Source organism: Perca fluviatilis, chromosome 10 (genome assembly GCF_010015445.1).
Source record: "Perca fluviatilis chromosome 10, GENO_Pfluv_1.0, whole genome shotgun sequence".
NCBI lineage: Eukaryota > Metazoa > Chordata > Actinopteri > Perciformes > Percidae > Perca > Perca fluviatilis.
In genome coordinates this window covers 35,665,142-35,681,837 of record NC_053121.1, presented here as the reverse complement: position 1 = coordinate 35,681,837, position 16,696 = coordinate 35,665,142, and the positions used below count along the sequence as shown (strand labels likewise).

Below are 16,696 nucleotides of genomic sequence, written 5' to 3'. Positions count from 1 at the left end.
CGGTGACTGAGCTTGGCCCTCGGGGGACGTCGCCGGCTCTCCGGTTGCCAGATGCTCTGCCAGGTCGCGGCAACGCCACCTCGACAGCAGCAGCAGGTGGCGGTGAGCGTTTGCCAACAAACTGCTGGCAGCGGCGGCGGGCTTACTTAGCCTCTGCCTCCAGAAAAGGCTTGGCAGCGTGGCTCCGCTGTGTTAGGAAGCTGATACGCCTACGAATAACGAGACAAAACAAAGCTCCTCTCTCTCTCTCTCTCTCTCTCTCTCTCTCTCTCTCTCTCTCTCTCTCTCATCTAATATTTTTCTTTTCTTTGGACATTTGTTTCTGTAAGCTTCACATGATGTCTGCAGATAAATACAATTTGTCAAAAAACAGGTATTACAAGCCATTGAATTATCTTACATTTGTATTTGTGAGGTCTCAGTTCACCATAAACATGTTTCTTTTTCCTTCCTTTTCAGAATAAGTAAATTACTTTAGCGTGAGAGCCTGTTTGTTTCTTTTTATCCTACAAAACTGTACGCTGAACAGCTTTCAGCTCTCTCGTCTGAACTCACAAGGTTATGTGTTCTTTAAAGCAGCTTTTCCTGTCACGGAGGAGTCATCACTAATGTAATCAAAACGTCTCTGAAAACATAAGTGGTCCTCGATGGGGAAAAAAAACAGTCATTTGCAACACAATTACAACCAGAAAAGGTTTATTTCATCTATATGTGCAGGTAAATCAAGTGAAGGCCAATCTCAAGGTGATGTTGCTTTGTAATGTTAATAGCATAGATATAGAACTTGTTCTATATATATGGTTAATAGCCTGTGAATGTCTGTTAAAAAGAAATGGTCTATTTTCTAGTGTCAACTTCACTGAACATTAAAGGGATATTTTTATAATAATGTGTTGGCCGGGCCCTAACGACCATTGAGGAGCTACCATACATTAGTCTGCATCAACGGAAGTACATTTCCAGGATAATTGCATAGCATTTCGGGAAAACAACAAACTTCGAGCTAACCTTCTGAAAAAGTGAGCGTGCCTATGTTCCCACATCCCTATGTTCCCACATTTCTAACATGATTTTCAAAATTAGGCCCTATGTTCCCACAGTTCCCACATTTGTAAGATTTTTTTTCCAAAATTAGGCCCCATTTTCCCACATTTCCTTTTTCATGAATTTGTATCAGATTTTCTCCCCCTTTCTCCCAATTTGGTAGCCAATTACACCCAACCTATTATCCAGTAGCAATGGACTACAGATGGAATGTAACCCTAACCCTAACATAGGGCCTAATTTTAAGAAAAATCTTAGAAATGTGGGAACATTGGGCTGTGGGACCATTGGGCTGTGAGAACATAGGGCTGACACCCTGAAAATTGGCAGTTTTTAAGAAAATTTGGATCGTGCAACAAGGCAGGCCTGCTTGGTTCTTTAGTGGAATGTATGTTTAGGGCGTTTCCTCTCTAACTGGGACGTCTTGGGACTGATTGGTGGGATTGCTGTGGACGAAGTACACACGGAGATACACTGGTAAGAGCCAATGAGGTTTAACCATGTATCAGCTCATTTAAATAGCTCACCTTACTGTATTGTGTCAACAGTTAACTTCATTTAATATTGCATGTGGCGTTTTCTTTTGCGGGGTGCAAATGTTCCACCAAAACCACTTCCTTCCTGAGACTATTTAGCAGAGCCACCGTCGCTGCGTCCGGAGCTTTAGCGCCACCCAAGACGATTGTGATTGGTTTAAAGAAATGCAAACAACCCAGAGAGGTTTTTTTCTCCTATCCCAGAATACATATGTGGTGTAGCCAGACCTTCCTCTACAGCGTTGTGGAGATAGAGCTAGTAATGTCAGACTACATGTATATCATATGTTCATTATGATGAAAAATGGAAATGCTGTAATTATTAAGGCATTAATTAAAATCAAGTTTGGTTTGCTTGATAGAGACCTTGAACTAAAAGTTGAGTTGTTTACCGCTCTGAGATTCATTCTCACTTCCAGCATATTAAAAGATTATTAACAGTAAATAAAAAAGCAGAGATCAAATGTCATCGTACAAGAAGAACACGCAGAGGATGTGGGAGTAACAAATCATTCTGTGCGGTTACTTAGCTATCATTTCTATTTTTATGGTAACAACGTATCAAATGACAACGTGTTTGCATGTCTCTGGTAATGATGAACCTGCAGAGAATTATCACCTGAATCTGCAGCTCCCCCTCGGCTTCACAGTGAGTGTATCAACATATCTGATTCTCTCTTCTCCAATCTGGATTTTGGCAGCAGGAAAAAGAACTACAATGTTTTTAGACCATTTCAGTTGTTTTATACTCAATTTAAATTTATATTTGAATACTTTTAAGTCTTCAAAATAAATAACTAAAGAATTTAAACAAGAATTTAATGTCTGGTAGCACGGAGAAACAGCATTTCTTTTTTTTAAGATTATTTTTTGGGCTTTTCTGCCTTTATTTTGACAGGACAGCTAGGTGAGAAAGGGGAGAGGGGGGGGGGGGAAGACATGCAGGAAATCATCACAGGTCGGATTCAAACCCTGGACCTCTGCTTCGAGGCATAAATCTCTCAGTATATGTGCGCCTGCTCTACCCGCAGAGCCAACCCGGCCACGGGTCTGATATTTCTTTCAAATCTTACTGAGAGTTTCCTGGAAAGAACAATATCATTTGGTACTGATTATAGGTTTATTAAATGTTTGTAGTCCTAAAAAGCAGCAGTTAACATCCATTTCTTTCCCGACTTATATCTAATATATTTAGTAAAGCAATTTAATAAAAAAGGTATTAGGTGTATTTTTGGGAGAAATGTGGATGCTTCACACACATCTTCAAATTGTAATCAGTTCATCCTTGAGTTCAAGGGAATGTGTGTGCCAAATTTGAAGAATATTCCCTCCAGGGGTTCCTGAGATAACACGTTCACAACACGTACATACCGACAACCTGAAAACATTATGCCTCTAGCGGGAGCGTGCCTATGTTCCCACAGCCCTATGATCCCACATTTCTAAGATCTCTTTTCCAAAATTAAGCCCTATGTTCCCATATTTCTAAGATTTTCTTTCCAAAATTAGGCCCTATGTTCCCACATTTCTAAGATTCTTTTCCAAAATTAAGCCTTATGTTCCCATATTTCTAAGATTCTTTTCCAAAATTAGGCCCTATGTTCCCATATTTCTAAGATTTTCTTTCCAAAATTAGGCCCTATGTTCCCATATTTCTAAGATTTTCTTTCCAAAATTAGGCCCTATGTTCCCACATTTCTATGATTTTCTTTCCAAAATTAGGCCCTATGTTCCCACATTTCCTTTTTCATAAATTTGTATCATATTTTATCCCCCTAACCCTAACCCCTAAACAATCTTGTGGGAGGATAGAGCTTAAATTGAAGGGAAATGTAGCAACACAAGACCTAATTTTGAAAATGTCCTAAAAATGTGCATGGGACCATTGGGCTCTGGGAACATAGGGCTGACCGCCCCTCTGGCCATGGCTGTTACTGCTTAGAGGCATAAAAACTTATTTTAGGTTTCCGAGTTAGGGGGACTTCAGTCTTGCATTGCCAGACCTATCTATCACAGCACTGTGGACTAAGGTGTCCACACAATACAGTAATGGTTAAACCTCATTAGCTCTTACCAGTGTATCTCCATGTGTACTTCGTCCACAGCAATCCCACCAATCAGTCCCAATCGTCCCAGTTAGAGAGGAAGTCTTTGTTAAGCTTTACAATTATTCCCCAAAAGAACCAAGCAGGCCTGACTTGTTGCACCATCCAAATTTTCCTGATACAAGAAGGCATATTTGGGTCACTCCTGTGTAAATTGCCAAATATAAAATACACTTAAGCTTAAGTTGATAACAATCTATTCTTCAGTTACTTCTGCTTGTGCCACATGTCAGCTGAAATCTTCCTGAATGATTTCTCCTGAAATGGTCTTGAGTTTTTTCATATTTGGTGAAAAGAAATTAATAAATGCTGAACTCTGGTGTCTGTAAATGAACCACCTTCAGGCTACTCAGATTTTATATCAGAACTGAATATGAAGCGGACCAGTCCACATGTATTAATTCACTTTTCAGGGAAAGAAAACAGCCCACCCAATAATTCAGCAGTGTCATAAACACATTCATACATATGGACGAATCGCCCGCAACGGCTGTAAGCAGCGGCAAAGGACTTTCTCTCGGTTATTGGCTCTGCTTGCGGGGCCTTAGGGTGACATCAAAGATTTAGGTCAGCCTGGGGGGCAGCTTCCCCAATCCAGGAGCAGTCAGTCACCACGGAGATGAAGACGCCGCCGGGTCAACAACTCGCCAACCGAGAAGTCGCTTGGACTTGGACTGACAAACAAGACCGGGACGTCCCTGATGTCTCCGTGAGGATCAGGAACACCCAGACTGGCGCTCCCGCCTCAAAACGTTATGTATTAATTTATTCATGGGTTGTGTGATGAGGGACGGATAGTGTATGTACAAACACACACCACACACACACACACACACACACACACACACACACACTAAAAAACACTGCAGTTTAACACATCTCAGATTAGATAGTGACTTTTATTACATCATCCTTGTTTCCTGTCACTCTGTATTGTCAACTTAAAAGACCCATGAATTACTTAATGACAACTCTAAATTACATACAGGCAGCACGGTGGCACAGCAAGAAGGTTCTGGGTTTGAACCCAGATCGTCCCGGGCCTTTCTGTGTGGAGTTTGCATGTTCTCCCCGTGCTTGCGTGGGTTTCCTCCAGCTGCTCTGGTTTCTTCCCACCATAAAGACATGCATACTAGGACTACAGTTGAAAATTAGCTGACTGGCTAACACTGGCGCATTTACATAATTCACCCATCTCTCTCCCACCTTTCCTGTCTATCCACTGTCACTATGTAATAAAAAGGGAAAAAATGCCCCCAAAAATAATCTTAAAACGCCGTTTAATCTGCATCCATTTCCCACAGTGCAATGACACAAAGCCGGTTAAAAATCTGCAAAGTTTTTCAACAAGTCCTCAAAACCATACCAAAACCAAACGATTTAGCTTGTTTATTCCTACGACACAGGAGCCATTCCCCTCCTCATATCTAAACCAGAAAACCTTCACGGTCACAGTCTGTATAGGTTTAGGCCTAAAAATATATTTAGTTAAGTTTAGAAAAACATCGTGTTGGGTGTGCGGGTTAAAATCAGACGTTACTTCACGCATGTGTTGCTGAACATAACTGTTTGTTTTCACTGAAGTTAAAAAAAAAAATAAATTGCCGTTTACTTTTAACTTTCAATTATTTAAGGGGACGTGAGCCTCGGTCATTTGGAACCAACGACCTATGGGAGCGTTTTTTGGGGGGAGGACAGTTTCAAAGTTTCCCTTTAAAGCTTTAGTGCGTAACTTTTTGATATTAATGAACATCCATTACATTCCAGCCATTGCCAAATGAGTTGATACAAAGCTAATGAAGACTATCAGCTCGACACAGCTCTCTCTGGATTTCTCAGTTTGACTATGTTCAGAAGATTGTGGCGTCCGGCGACTTTCCAGCACAGAAACTGAAAGTGAAGATAATTTCCTCTTTTGAAGAGTCCATCATGTTTTTTTAAAGGTCCTATGACATGCAAAGTTTTGGATTTGCTTTTATTTAGGCCTTAGTGGTCCATTAATACTGTATCTGAAGTTTCTTTTATATAGACTTTAGTGGTCCCCTAATACTGTATCTGAAGTCTCTTTTATATAGGCCTTAGTGGTCCCCTAATACTGTATCTGAAGTCTCTTTTACATAGGCCTTAGTGGTCCCCTAATACTGTATCTGAAGTCTCTTTTATATAGACCTTAGTGGTCCCCTAATACTGTATCTGAAGTCTCTTTTATATAGACCTTAGTGGTCCCCTAATACTGTATCTGAAGTCTCTTTTATATAGGCCTTAGTCGTCCCCTAATACTGTATCTGAAGTCTCTTTTATATAGACCTTAGTGGTCCCCTAATACTGTATCTGAAGTCTCTTTTATATAGACCTTAGTGGTCCCCTAATACTGTATCTGAAGTCTCTTTTATATAGGCCTTAGTGGTCCCCTAATACTGTATCTGAAGTCTCTTTTATATAGACATTAGTGGTCCCCTAATACTGTATCTGAAGTCTCTTTCCAGAAATTCAGCCTTGGTGAAGGATTACAGCCACTAGAGCCAATCCCGCAATTAGGTTTTCTTAGGATGTGCCATTTCTGTATCCATGTCTGTAGCTTTAAATGCTATTGAGGAGAACAGAGGGGGGGCAAGGTGTAGGGTGGGGGTGTGACCTTGACCAGCTTGGATAACCAGGGCTTGGCTTACACCATAGACAGTATATAAACTGGACCAACAGATCCCGTGTCTCTGGACCGAGACCAGTGAAGGATATTAGAAGTCTCTTTCCCGGTGCTGGCTGAGCGTTACTGAGCAGCCTCCAACTGAGCTTGAAGACGTAGATGTGACGTGAGCAACCTGTCTGAAAGTGTGAAGTCTTCTGGTAGCTGTGCCGAGAGAAATCTCAATCATTCCCAATCTTACAGAGACGGAGAGTGTAGGTATATGTAAGGAGATAACATAGGCACAGGCTAATTACTGATCACTAACATGCTAGTTAACATTAGGAATTAAACCTAAACAGCTGATGTAAGTCCAAACTGCCTGTGAGCTTCTCCTGTACTATACGGTAATTCCTCTACTGTGTGACAGTAAGTCTCGTGGTTATGACCCAATCATGAGCCTATTTTTATAAAAGCGTCTGCTACGGAGCCATAACGTGAGGTACAAGGTAATGGAGACTTTTATACATTGTCGTGTTTCTTTAGAAATAAACAATGGACAAATAGTCTTTAAACGCTTCAGATGTAAAGTTATTCGCTGTCAAAGTGGCGCCAAAATGAATGGCAGTCAATGAGATGCTAACGGGAGGTGATGGCTTGTTAGCATCATAATGGCACCATAGGAGCTACGCGTTCCAGGGAGAGACTTACCCCCTTGGTTTACACCTATCGTCATGTCATACGCACGGTGGCGCTGCGCGGTCACAGAAGGCTTGTATCATGTGGACACGCCGACAGTTTTGTTGTCATTACTTAAAATTCCTCATTGAGGTGACAGAAACTACGCACTATAGCATTTACGGTAGAGCTCAGTCCAGGTGGGGGTTACATATATATCTGTATGGATGTGATCTGAAGTATAAGAAGTGAAAGAATACTCTGTACCATTGTCGTTAAAATATAGTAACGGTAGTGTCAAATAGAGGTGTTGAAATCAATCAAATAATCGATGCATCGAATCGTGGACGTGGACGATGCTGCATCGATAATCGGCCGGCTCATAATCGATTATTTCTGTTTACGGTTTAATGTAGGCCTGACAACATTTCTGTTATGTTTTGCACATTCAGGCATGTGCTCAGTGCTGTATAGTTTTATGTATCCAATGGATTTAGTATTAGAGCTCTGCAGAATGTTTGGTTTTTGAAGCTTGAAAAGCTATGAATGAAATATCCTACATGGCTTTAATAGAGAAATGTATTTGATGCATCGTGATGCATCGAGATATCGAATCGCTGACATGATAATCGTATCTCTGAAAATGTTGAACTATTCCTTTCAATAAAGCAGCAACATGATTGTGCATATCTCCTCTTGTGTCTTATGTCATGTGAAGCAAAACCACTACTGTACCTGACTTCCCCCTCCATTGGCTGAATAGTTTGGATTTTTTTTAAGTTTGAAGGAATTCTCTTCATCTATGAGAATAAATAACTTGTTGTAAGATTGTTTTCCTGCAGCGTACATTTGTTGTTGGATCATCTTCTGTCGTTCTTTCTTTCTTCCTTCCTTCCTTCCTCTCTCTCTCTCAGCTGTAGGACTCCCCTCAGTCCTCGGAATAATCATCGTCTGTCACTGATGACTGAGGCGTCATTTAGCCGAGTGTTTTCTGGGGAGATTCCCCACCGTTAATTCCATCAGTCACACCGCTAGATTTCCCTGCAGCTCTCCTCGCTTTGGAGGAGGCGAAATGTTAAGAAGGTAGCAGCGAATCAGATTCCATCTTCGGGGGGGAAACGACTCCGGCGCTCTGCTGTGACCACTAAACCTTAAAACCACAATAGTGAATACTGGAACATTTTTAGCACGAATTGAAAAGCTTCAACAGCCTCTCTTTTCACATTTCATAGACATTTAGCTAACAGCTTCATCCTGAGTCACCCACGGGATAATTAATGCAAACAGCAGAGTCGGTCTCTTGCAAAAACCCCAGCCAATGATTGATAAAGAGGAACGAGCTGTGGGAACTGTGACTTAGACCCCAGCAAAGCTGTCAAAATCTTCACGCACACACTGAAACTCAGCACTCATTGTACTCCTTTAGCTTCCAGCTCAGTCAGTAAATTTCACCTGACAAGATATTCCAAAACACATCTGGCCGCCCAGCTGTTCTACCACCAGAGGTCTTGAATCGAGACCAAAACCATCTCTTGTCTCTGTGTATTTAATTCAGTGATAAACCAAGTCATTTTATGAGAAAGATTTAATGAAGCTTCAGAAGTGTATTAAAGCAACAACAAAAAAGACTTCACAAAACATAATCTTATTTAAATTGAAGTAAGATTTGCTGCAGTCGGTAGCAAGCTTGTTTATATATATAGAGCGGAGTTACCTGTGCATGTATGCCCTCCAACGCTCGCCAAGGTAACTTGTCACGCAAAGACTTGTAAAGTGTGAGTGGCAGTACATTGTTGTGTGTTAAATAATATAATTAGCACAAGAGCATGTTTCATCGCGCTTGCGACATATGACATAAAAGTGACACCATATCTCTGAAATGACCTGTGATTCATCAAGTCTCCCATCACAGCTAGATTATCTAAAGCCTGAAAACAAAGCCAAGAGAAGGTGCAGAAGTCTCATTTTCTCTCAGACCGCTTAAATAACTATATTCTAAAAGATTATTATGGAATTTTTGCCCAAGAACGCCAAAAATAAAGTGCTTACCACAGCTTTAAATTAAGTGAAAACATTACACAATGATTTAAATCAACTGTGAAAGTGTATTACAATACCATACAGTGGCCAGCTAAGGACATAAACTGGTAATTTAATGTTTTACTCCTGGATATGTACATGTCTACTTGATTAACTACTAGTCTTGTACTTTATATAAGGGCTTATAGTTTTGACAGTTACTTCCATTAAGATCTTCAAAGACCAATTTTCCTTTCCCTAATTGAAAGTACAAATTAAAGCTGTTAGCAGTTAAATCTGTGAATCATCCTGAGAAATGGAACAGTGTCTCTCAGAGGGTTTCAGATATGTTTTTTAAAGGTGCCATGGCATGAAGATTTCACTTGATGAGGTTTTTTAACATTGATATGAGTTCCCCCAGCCTGCCTATGGTCCCCCAGTGGACATGGTGATAGGTGTAAACCGAGCCCTGGGTATCCTGCTCTGACTTTGAGAAAATGAAAGCTCAGATGGGCCGATCTGGAATCTTCCCCTTATGACATCATAAGGGTAAAGGTTACCTCCCCTTTCTCTGCTTTGCCCGCCCAGAGAATTTGGCCCACCCATGAGAGAGAGAGAGACGTCATGGCTTTCAGACAAGCAAAGTGGCAGTTGGTCAAGGCCACACCCCCACTCTCTCCTCCTCAATAGCTACAGACACAGAAATGGCACATCCTAAGGAAAGCTCATTGTGGGACTGGCTCTAGTGGCTGTAATTCTGCACCAAGGCTGAATTTCGGGATACTTCAGATACAGTATTAGGGGACCACTAAGGTCTATATAAAAGAGACTTCAGATACAGTATTAGGGGACCACTAAGGTCTATATAAAAGAGACTTCAGATACAGTATTAGGGGACCACTAAGGTCTATATAAAAGAGACTTCAGATACAGTATTAGGGGACCACTAAGGTCTATATAAAAGAGACTTCAGATACAGTATTAGGGGACCACTAAGGCCTATGTAAAAGCATCCAAAAAGCAGCATGTTATAGAACCTTTAATTGTTAACAATATATACTTTTGCTGAGCATTGGCAGGGTTTTCTCTTCCATTATAGGCGCAGCACCCGAGCCGTTTTGGCCGCCACCTAAGCCGTGAATGAATGTAAAACCAAGGTGAGCATCCAAACTAACTACATTACTTTTCTCAGATCTAAACGTTGCTGTTGGTCCCCAGTGGACTTCTTAAGCAAGATTTGTCTTTAAGATTTCTGAGTGTTATTTATTTCTGATCTGCTCTAGCGTTTTCAACATTTTAGACACCGATACGGCAATAATAATGGCCCAAAATGACGTGAAATTGCATTTTTATTTTAATTAAAAAACTTAACATTTTCTTGAGGGAGGACCCCTAAAACCCCCGCCACATACAGTACGTGCACTTCAAGTCTTCCACAAACAGGGAAAACACTGATTTGTACTTTATGGAGGTATTTAAATAGCTCAGATTAAATAAATTTACGATTTAAGACTTTGACAATTAAATCCATTTGACAATGCATTGGATTTTTACAGATAACATCTAAAGCGAAGACCACTGATCTCTGGTTGAATTGTTGCAGCAACAGTTTGTGTGTAAGGATTACGACGTTAAACTGGATTTCAGCCGTTGTACTCTGGGATGTTCTGTGTCGTGTGTTTTCGCTCTCGGATCACTACATCAGCGCTAACAGTGCAGCTGCTGATCAGCTCTGTGTTATCTGAGCTGCTGCTATCTGCTGCGGCCTTCCTGACTTTTTTACCCCTTATCTCCCCGACTCTCCCCCGTCTCTTTCCGTGACTCTTCCACTCGCTCATTTTTTTTTTTCTTCTCCAGATTACCCTCCGTCTGTTTCTGCCCGCTGTCAAGAGGACAAGGCCGTAAATGAGATTAGTGATGGTGGCTGAGGGAAGCCCTGGCCTGAGGGTCTGCAGGCTTTCCAGAAATTTTTTTATTTTTTTTTTTAATTGTTTTTTTCGGGTGAAGTGACGAAGTGTGGTTGACATTCAGTCAGTCAGGGAGGAAGACAAAAGGCAGAACAAGCCGTCCTCTGTCCGCCCCCGGATGCCATACAACACGCATCGGTCACAGTCTTCTTTGTGAAACGACGACTCAGAACAGAATCCAATTTCATGACACCATTACAATAAATAAAATAAATATATAAAAGCTTCTCCTCGGCCGCCATGGACTCAGAGGATGCCTTCATTTACCTCTCCAGCAGCGACACGGCACATACAGATTTGTGCCTTCATGAATAAGCAAATACATAAATAACGCAGATAGCATGAATTATTCAAATCCTCCAGCAACGATGTAGGTGGGAGTGGAAGCTAACCAGCTCTGACAAGAGACTCACACGGGGAAAAGTAATAAAGGTTCAAATAACCTCCGTGGGTCTGCAATCACTTCAGCTTAATCCGAAGATGCTGAGTGCGTTTCTCGGAGCCGACACGTGTTTTTATGACACTGTCGTGCTGTTGTAGCTTCTGCTGTCTCTGTCGTGCCTCGTATTTGAAGTGAAATTCCACTGTTTTTAGCTCATTTAGGACATTTTCTATGTTAATTGTAAGATATAAATGGTTCTCCTCACTCAATTTCATGCACTTAATACAGGGCTCCAGACTAACTTTTTTTACTAGGAGCACTATAAGCCCATAACTGACATTTTTGTAGGGCGCAGGCAGAAAATTTGTAACTCTAAGTAACCCTAACCCGAATTTAGGGGGGGGGGTGCATCAGTGGGTAGAGCAGGCGCACATATACTTGGAGGTTTATGCCTCAATGCAGAGGTCCAGGCTTTGAATCCGACCTGTGATGATTTCCTGCATGTCTTCCCCCTCTCTCTCTCTCTCCCCTTTCTCACCTAGCTGTCCTGTCAAATAGAGGCGGAAAAGCCCAAAAAATAATCTTTAAAAAAAAAAGGGGGCGCGCACCTGACATCGACCTGCAACACAATTTTTGACAGTTTCCCGACTTTAACTGTATTACTGATAAATGCATTGGAAATAAATACGGAAACTACAATCTGCGGTCATATTTTAGTTCACAGTCACATTTTAATTGAATGGTGCTTCACAAATGCACATTCAGAAATGTAAACAAAGTATTAGTATTGTCAGTGTACTGTATTATTGCCGCTGCCTCCTACAGGCTCTCCCTCCATCCTCTCTGTATTTATTTTGTTAACACTGAAATAGCTATTATATCTAAGGTGATTCATCTCCCATGGAAAGGGCAGTAACATTACTGTACTGCCGTTCCCGACCGCACTTGAATGCAGCTTTATTTCACGGAGAAAGAGAGAAAGAAAAGAGACAGATCGACTGTGAGTGGAAAACATTTAGCTGGACACAAAACCAGCACGGCGCCTGGCACGTAGTTCTACTTGGCCACCGCAATTTTGCCCCTTTTACTGAAAAGGCAGTTTGGGCAAATGATGTTCTACGGAAAGGCTACAATTGCCTTTTAACGCTGCTCGGGTGGTGCATCTGGTACCAATTTGCTGTCTTGTTATTTTTTTGCAAAAGGGGTGGGGGAGCAGCGTCACTCACGATTGGTCAGTTGTTTGTGTGGGCGTAACTTTGATACTGCGGTTCCACTGCCTGACCACTCCTGCGCAGACTCTGGCTCCAAGATTACAAGATGGCAGCGCATGTCTCCGAGAGATTTTGGCTTCACTTTTGTATAGTGGGAGGAAGTGGGGACGCGTCGTCCATCTTGTTTTACAGTCGTATGGTATGTGTGGTTTGGCTTCCTTTGCTCAGGAGGGAAGTTTAAGATTTTGTTGTGCACCCATCACACACTACTTTGGTACGAGAAGGACTTGAGGTGATTGTATTGTGTACTGACTGTATTGTTCTTGGGGATTTATATTATGTCTAGTTTGGATGGGTTGTTATTCGGTTTGATTTAACTGACAGATAAAACATGGACAACAGCAGGTGATAGCTGGAAGAGTGTATGTATGTGTGTGTATATGTGCCTGAGTGTGTATATATTATATATATATATATATATATATATATATATGTATATGTATATATATGTATGTGTATATATATACATACATACATATAGAATGAAATTATTTGTATGTATGTATATACACACACACTCAGGCACATATACACACACATACTAAAGTAGAAAAAGGGGGTAGGACCAGAAAAGTTTTTTTAACTTCTTCCTACTCCTCATTTGAATAATTTTCAATACTTTTGAAAGATATGTTTGCTGACAATTTTTTTGTGTTGGTTTTTCTTGCTTGTGCTGAAATGTACATGTCCTTATTTATATTTTTATTTTAAACTAAACGTTCTTTGAAGACAACAGAAAAGACATTCCTGCACCTGTTGGTGCTCTTGAAGCGATGGCAACCATAATTGCCAGGTGTGTGTGTGTGTGTGTGTGTGTGTGTGTGTGTGCGTGTGTGTGTGTGTTATGACGTTTAGGCGCCTTTAGTACACCTAAAGCTTTGTAGAGATAAAAACAAGTGAAAGTAGGTCGCAGCAAAGCCTCTTTTCTCAGCGATGGAGGACCAAGAGTTGGCAAGAGTGCGACCAGCTGTCTTTTTGATGGCAGGACATATTGAAATCAATGCAAGGTGCTTCTCTAATGTGTCTTTTCTGTGCCTCGTTGCCATTTCTGTGTCCTCAGTATGAAGCTGAGAGGATACAGCTGACATAAAAGGAGCATGCCACAGTGTGGCCTCGCTAAAGGAAATCTGCTACATACACATAGAGAGCCAAGAATTTCTGAACTCACGATTCCTCCTCTTCAGTTTCCGCACAAAGCAGAGTTTGCCCGACCTTCCCATGACTGTGGGACTCAAACCTAAAAGGTAAAAATATCTTATGAATGCTTTTTTTTTCCAGCTGGAGTGCAGCCTAATCTGGCTTTCAACGTTACATTAAAGCTAGCTGTATGCTATAAGTTGGCCCTGTTGTTGGCTTCGAGCTGTTTAAGAACTTATTACAAACACTTTAGCGAGGCCACGGCTAAGACCTAGAGAACGGGCCTCCCGTCGGGGGCCGATCCTGTATAAATCGATCTAAAATAATAATAATACGTTTATTTGATATAGCACCTTTTACAGACAAAGTCACAAAGTGCTTCACATGATAAACATTTGTAAAAATACAGTAAGATCCCACTGAAAATAAGCAAGGAAAAAATTATATAATAATAAAATAAAAACCATAACAGCTAGAGAGTTCATTCTTTTTGCAGCAGAAAGCTAAGGCGTTAGTTTGTCGTGTCATTGTGACAACGGCATCGCGCTACATGACGTCCGATGCAAAACCATGTGACGCCATTCCTATTGCAGATGAAACCATCAAACCGCCTTTACACTCATACACACATAAAAATTAGCATATCTGCAAAACTAAACAAATGTACAAAGTTCCAATAACTTCTGGAGTGTTAAGAGACATGTTTCTACATTTAGAAATCTTTTGGATCAATATGTCGTGGGTTCATTTAGTTAGATCTGTGTCCTATTTTTGTATTAATTATTTCATGACATTTTTATGGTTTATTGACTTAAATAGCCTTTAGTTTCATTTAGTTTGTACTGATTTTAGGGATATGAAGCATGAGCAGAGCTCAAAGAGTTAAGAAGACTAAAAGAGGAAAGAACATGTGTGTGTGTCAATGCTTTGCAGTGGCTACACTCTAAACAAATCATTCATGGGATCAGTAAGTATATCTTAAAATCATGAGCTTTTACAGCATAAAAAAATGAATTTGTTACATATACATGTTTTAGTAAGTTGATAACTTATTTTAAGAAGTAGATCAAAATGAAAATGATGAAAAGTGTCTCAACTTAAATACATATTGATTATAAATAAACACTTTTACCTTTTCTTAACAAGAGAAAAGAATTGAGTTAGTGCTACTTGTCATTCTACTGAGCATCTTTCAAAAGCTGAGTTCAGTACTGGACTTGCCCGGACATGTTTTGCTGCTTGACCAGTCTTCTACAAGACAAAGGAAGAGCAGGAGAAACGGGTTTGCAAGAAAAGTGTCTTGGTGAGTATCTTTCTTTGTTTTATTTGCAACATTTACTAACTGTATAAGCATACAGAATTGGTTTTCACACACTAACATTGAAGTTGTAGATTGTCCTAAACTAATTCACCGACTGTTGAGTTAGCATACTTTTAGCTAGCTATTGTCTTAAGAGCACCATGCTTCAGAGCAGTCTTTTGTATCTTTTGTTTGCAGTGGTATCTTAATGATGTTAATTGGCACTGAACTGCCATTAATGTTATTGCATGACTAGCAAGTTTTGCAAATGAATTGGATTTGTAAAATTTGCAAAACAATATAGACTTAGACATGGCCATCAGATTTAATATTTTAAATATATTTTTTTAACTGATCAGTTCATTATTTGATTTTAATTCAAAACAATACAGATTGTTAATTTGTACAGTCTAATTCTTATAAATCTCATTCTTTGGTCTTTTTTCCTAGTGATGTAATTATTAAAAACCCAAATTCATAGAGGAACAGTTTAGCATACTTTTCGTATTCACAGGATGAGTCTGTGGAAAAAAGGAGAGAGGTTGCTGTTGTGGCTTAATGGTGTATCTCAGAGAAAAGGAGGAGGATCTCTTTACAGAGCAGTTGGTAGGTAAATCAGACACTTAAGTTCAGACACACTGTACTTTGTGTTACTCTTGATTTTAAGTATGATGACTAAAACACTGAAATTGATTCTGACCTACTTATGCCAGGATGCTGGGGATACTGTCAATGAAGTGATGAAGATTGTCATATCCAGAGGTGCCACCATGTCTGATCCACCCAGCGCGAGGATCTTCATTGAGGGAACAGAAGTCCTGCAAGACCTGGACGTACCCAGAGCCTGTGCTTTGCTAATGTGGCTGATATACGGGCTCACCCTCAGCTACCCAATTGAACTGAAAAATACTTTTGAGGTATTTCAAAAGATATTCCTTGAGCTGGATGGACTGAAAGCCCGTCCGAAGGTAATGTCTTTAAAAAGTAACTGCTGTGCTAAAAATGTGAAGAATTAAACTGTCCTCAAATTCAACAGGATATGTTGCTCTGTTATGTTTGTAAAGTTTTGTTGTGTAAGAAACAGCACCTGCACTGTTGACAGTTGGCACTTCATTAGGTACACCTACTTACAATGCTTAGTGTTCTTGCCAGTTTTTTGGAAGTGTTAATATGTATCAGACACTATTTACAAAGTCCCTTGGAAACATGCCTCTATATTCGCCATGGAGAATACATGTAGCTGTTTAATATGTTTTTTTTCCAACACCAGCAACATTTAATTTATGTATTCCTTTTCACATGGTGCATGGTGTTTTTTGTTTTTTTTTAATTCTATTCTTTAACATGCACAGAGAATGAAGCACTGGATTCAGGGGATTGGTCCTCCAAAATTTACATTAATTAATCATTTGAGCATGTTCCTTTTTTAAGGGCAACTTCCTTGTAAAAGCCTGCAATTATTTGACTTAGAAGCTCCCAAACACACTTTTAATTTTGATTAAAGGGGAACTTTGGTATTTTTCAACATGGGCCCTATTTCCCTGTGTGTGTGTTTGTGTGTGTGTGTGTGTGCCAGACGGATGGGGAAAAGAATATCTTTAATTGGTCCAGTATTGATGGAGAGAGCATCAGCT

General features: G+C 40.3%; 1 long non-coding RNA gene across 1 annotated transcript; it reads left to right on the top strand.

Moving 5' to 3' along the window:
• Positions 1-15,025: 15,025 nt before the first annotated feature.
• On the top strand, positions 15,026-15,904 carry LOC120566344. The gene is made up of 3 exons (XR_005640381.1): positions 15,026-15,065; positions 15,577-15,668; positions 15,776-15,904. It is a non-coding gene; the product is annotated as an uncharacterized LOC120566344 (long non-coding RNA).
• The last annotated feature ends 792 nt before the right edge of the window (positions 15,905-16,696 follow it).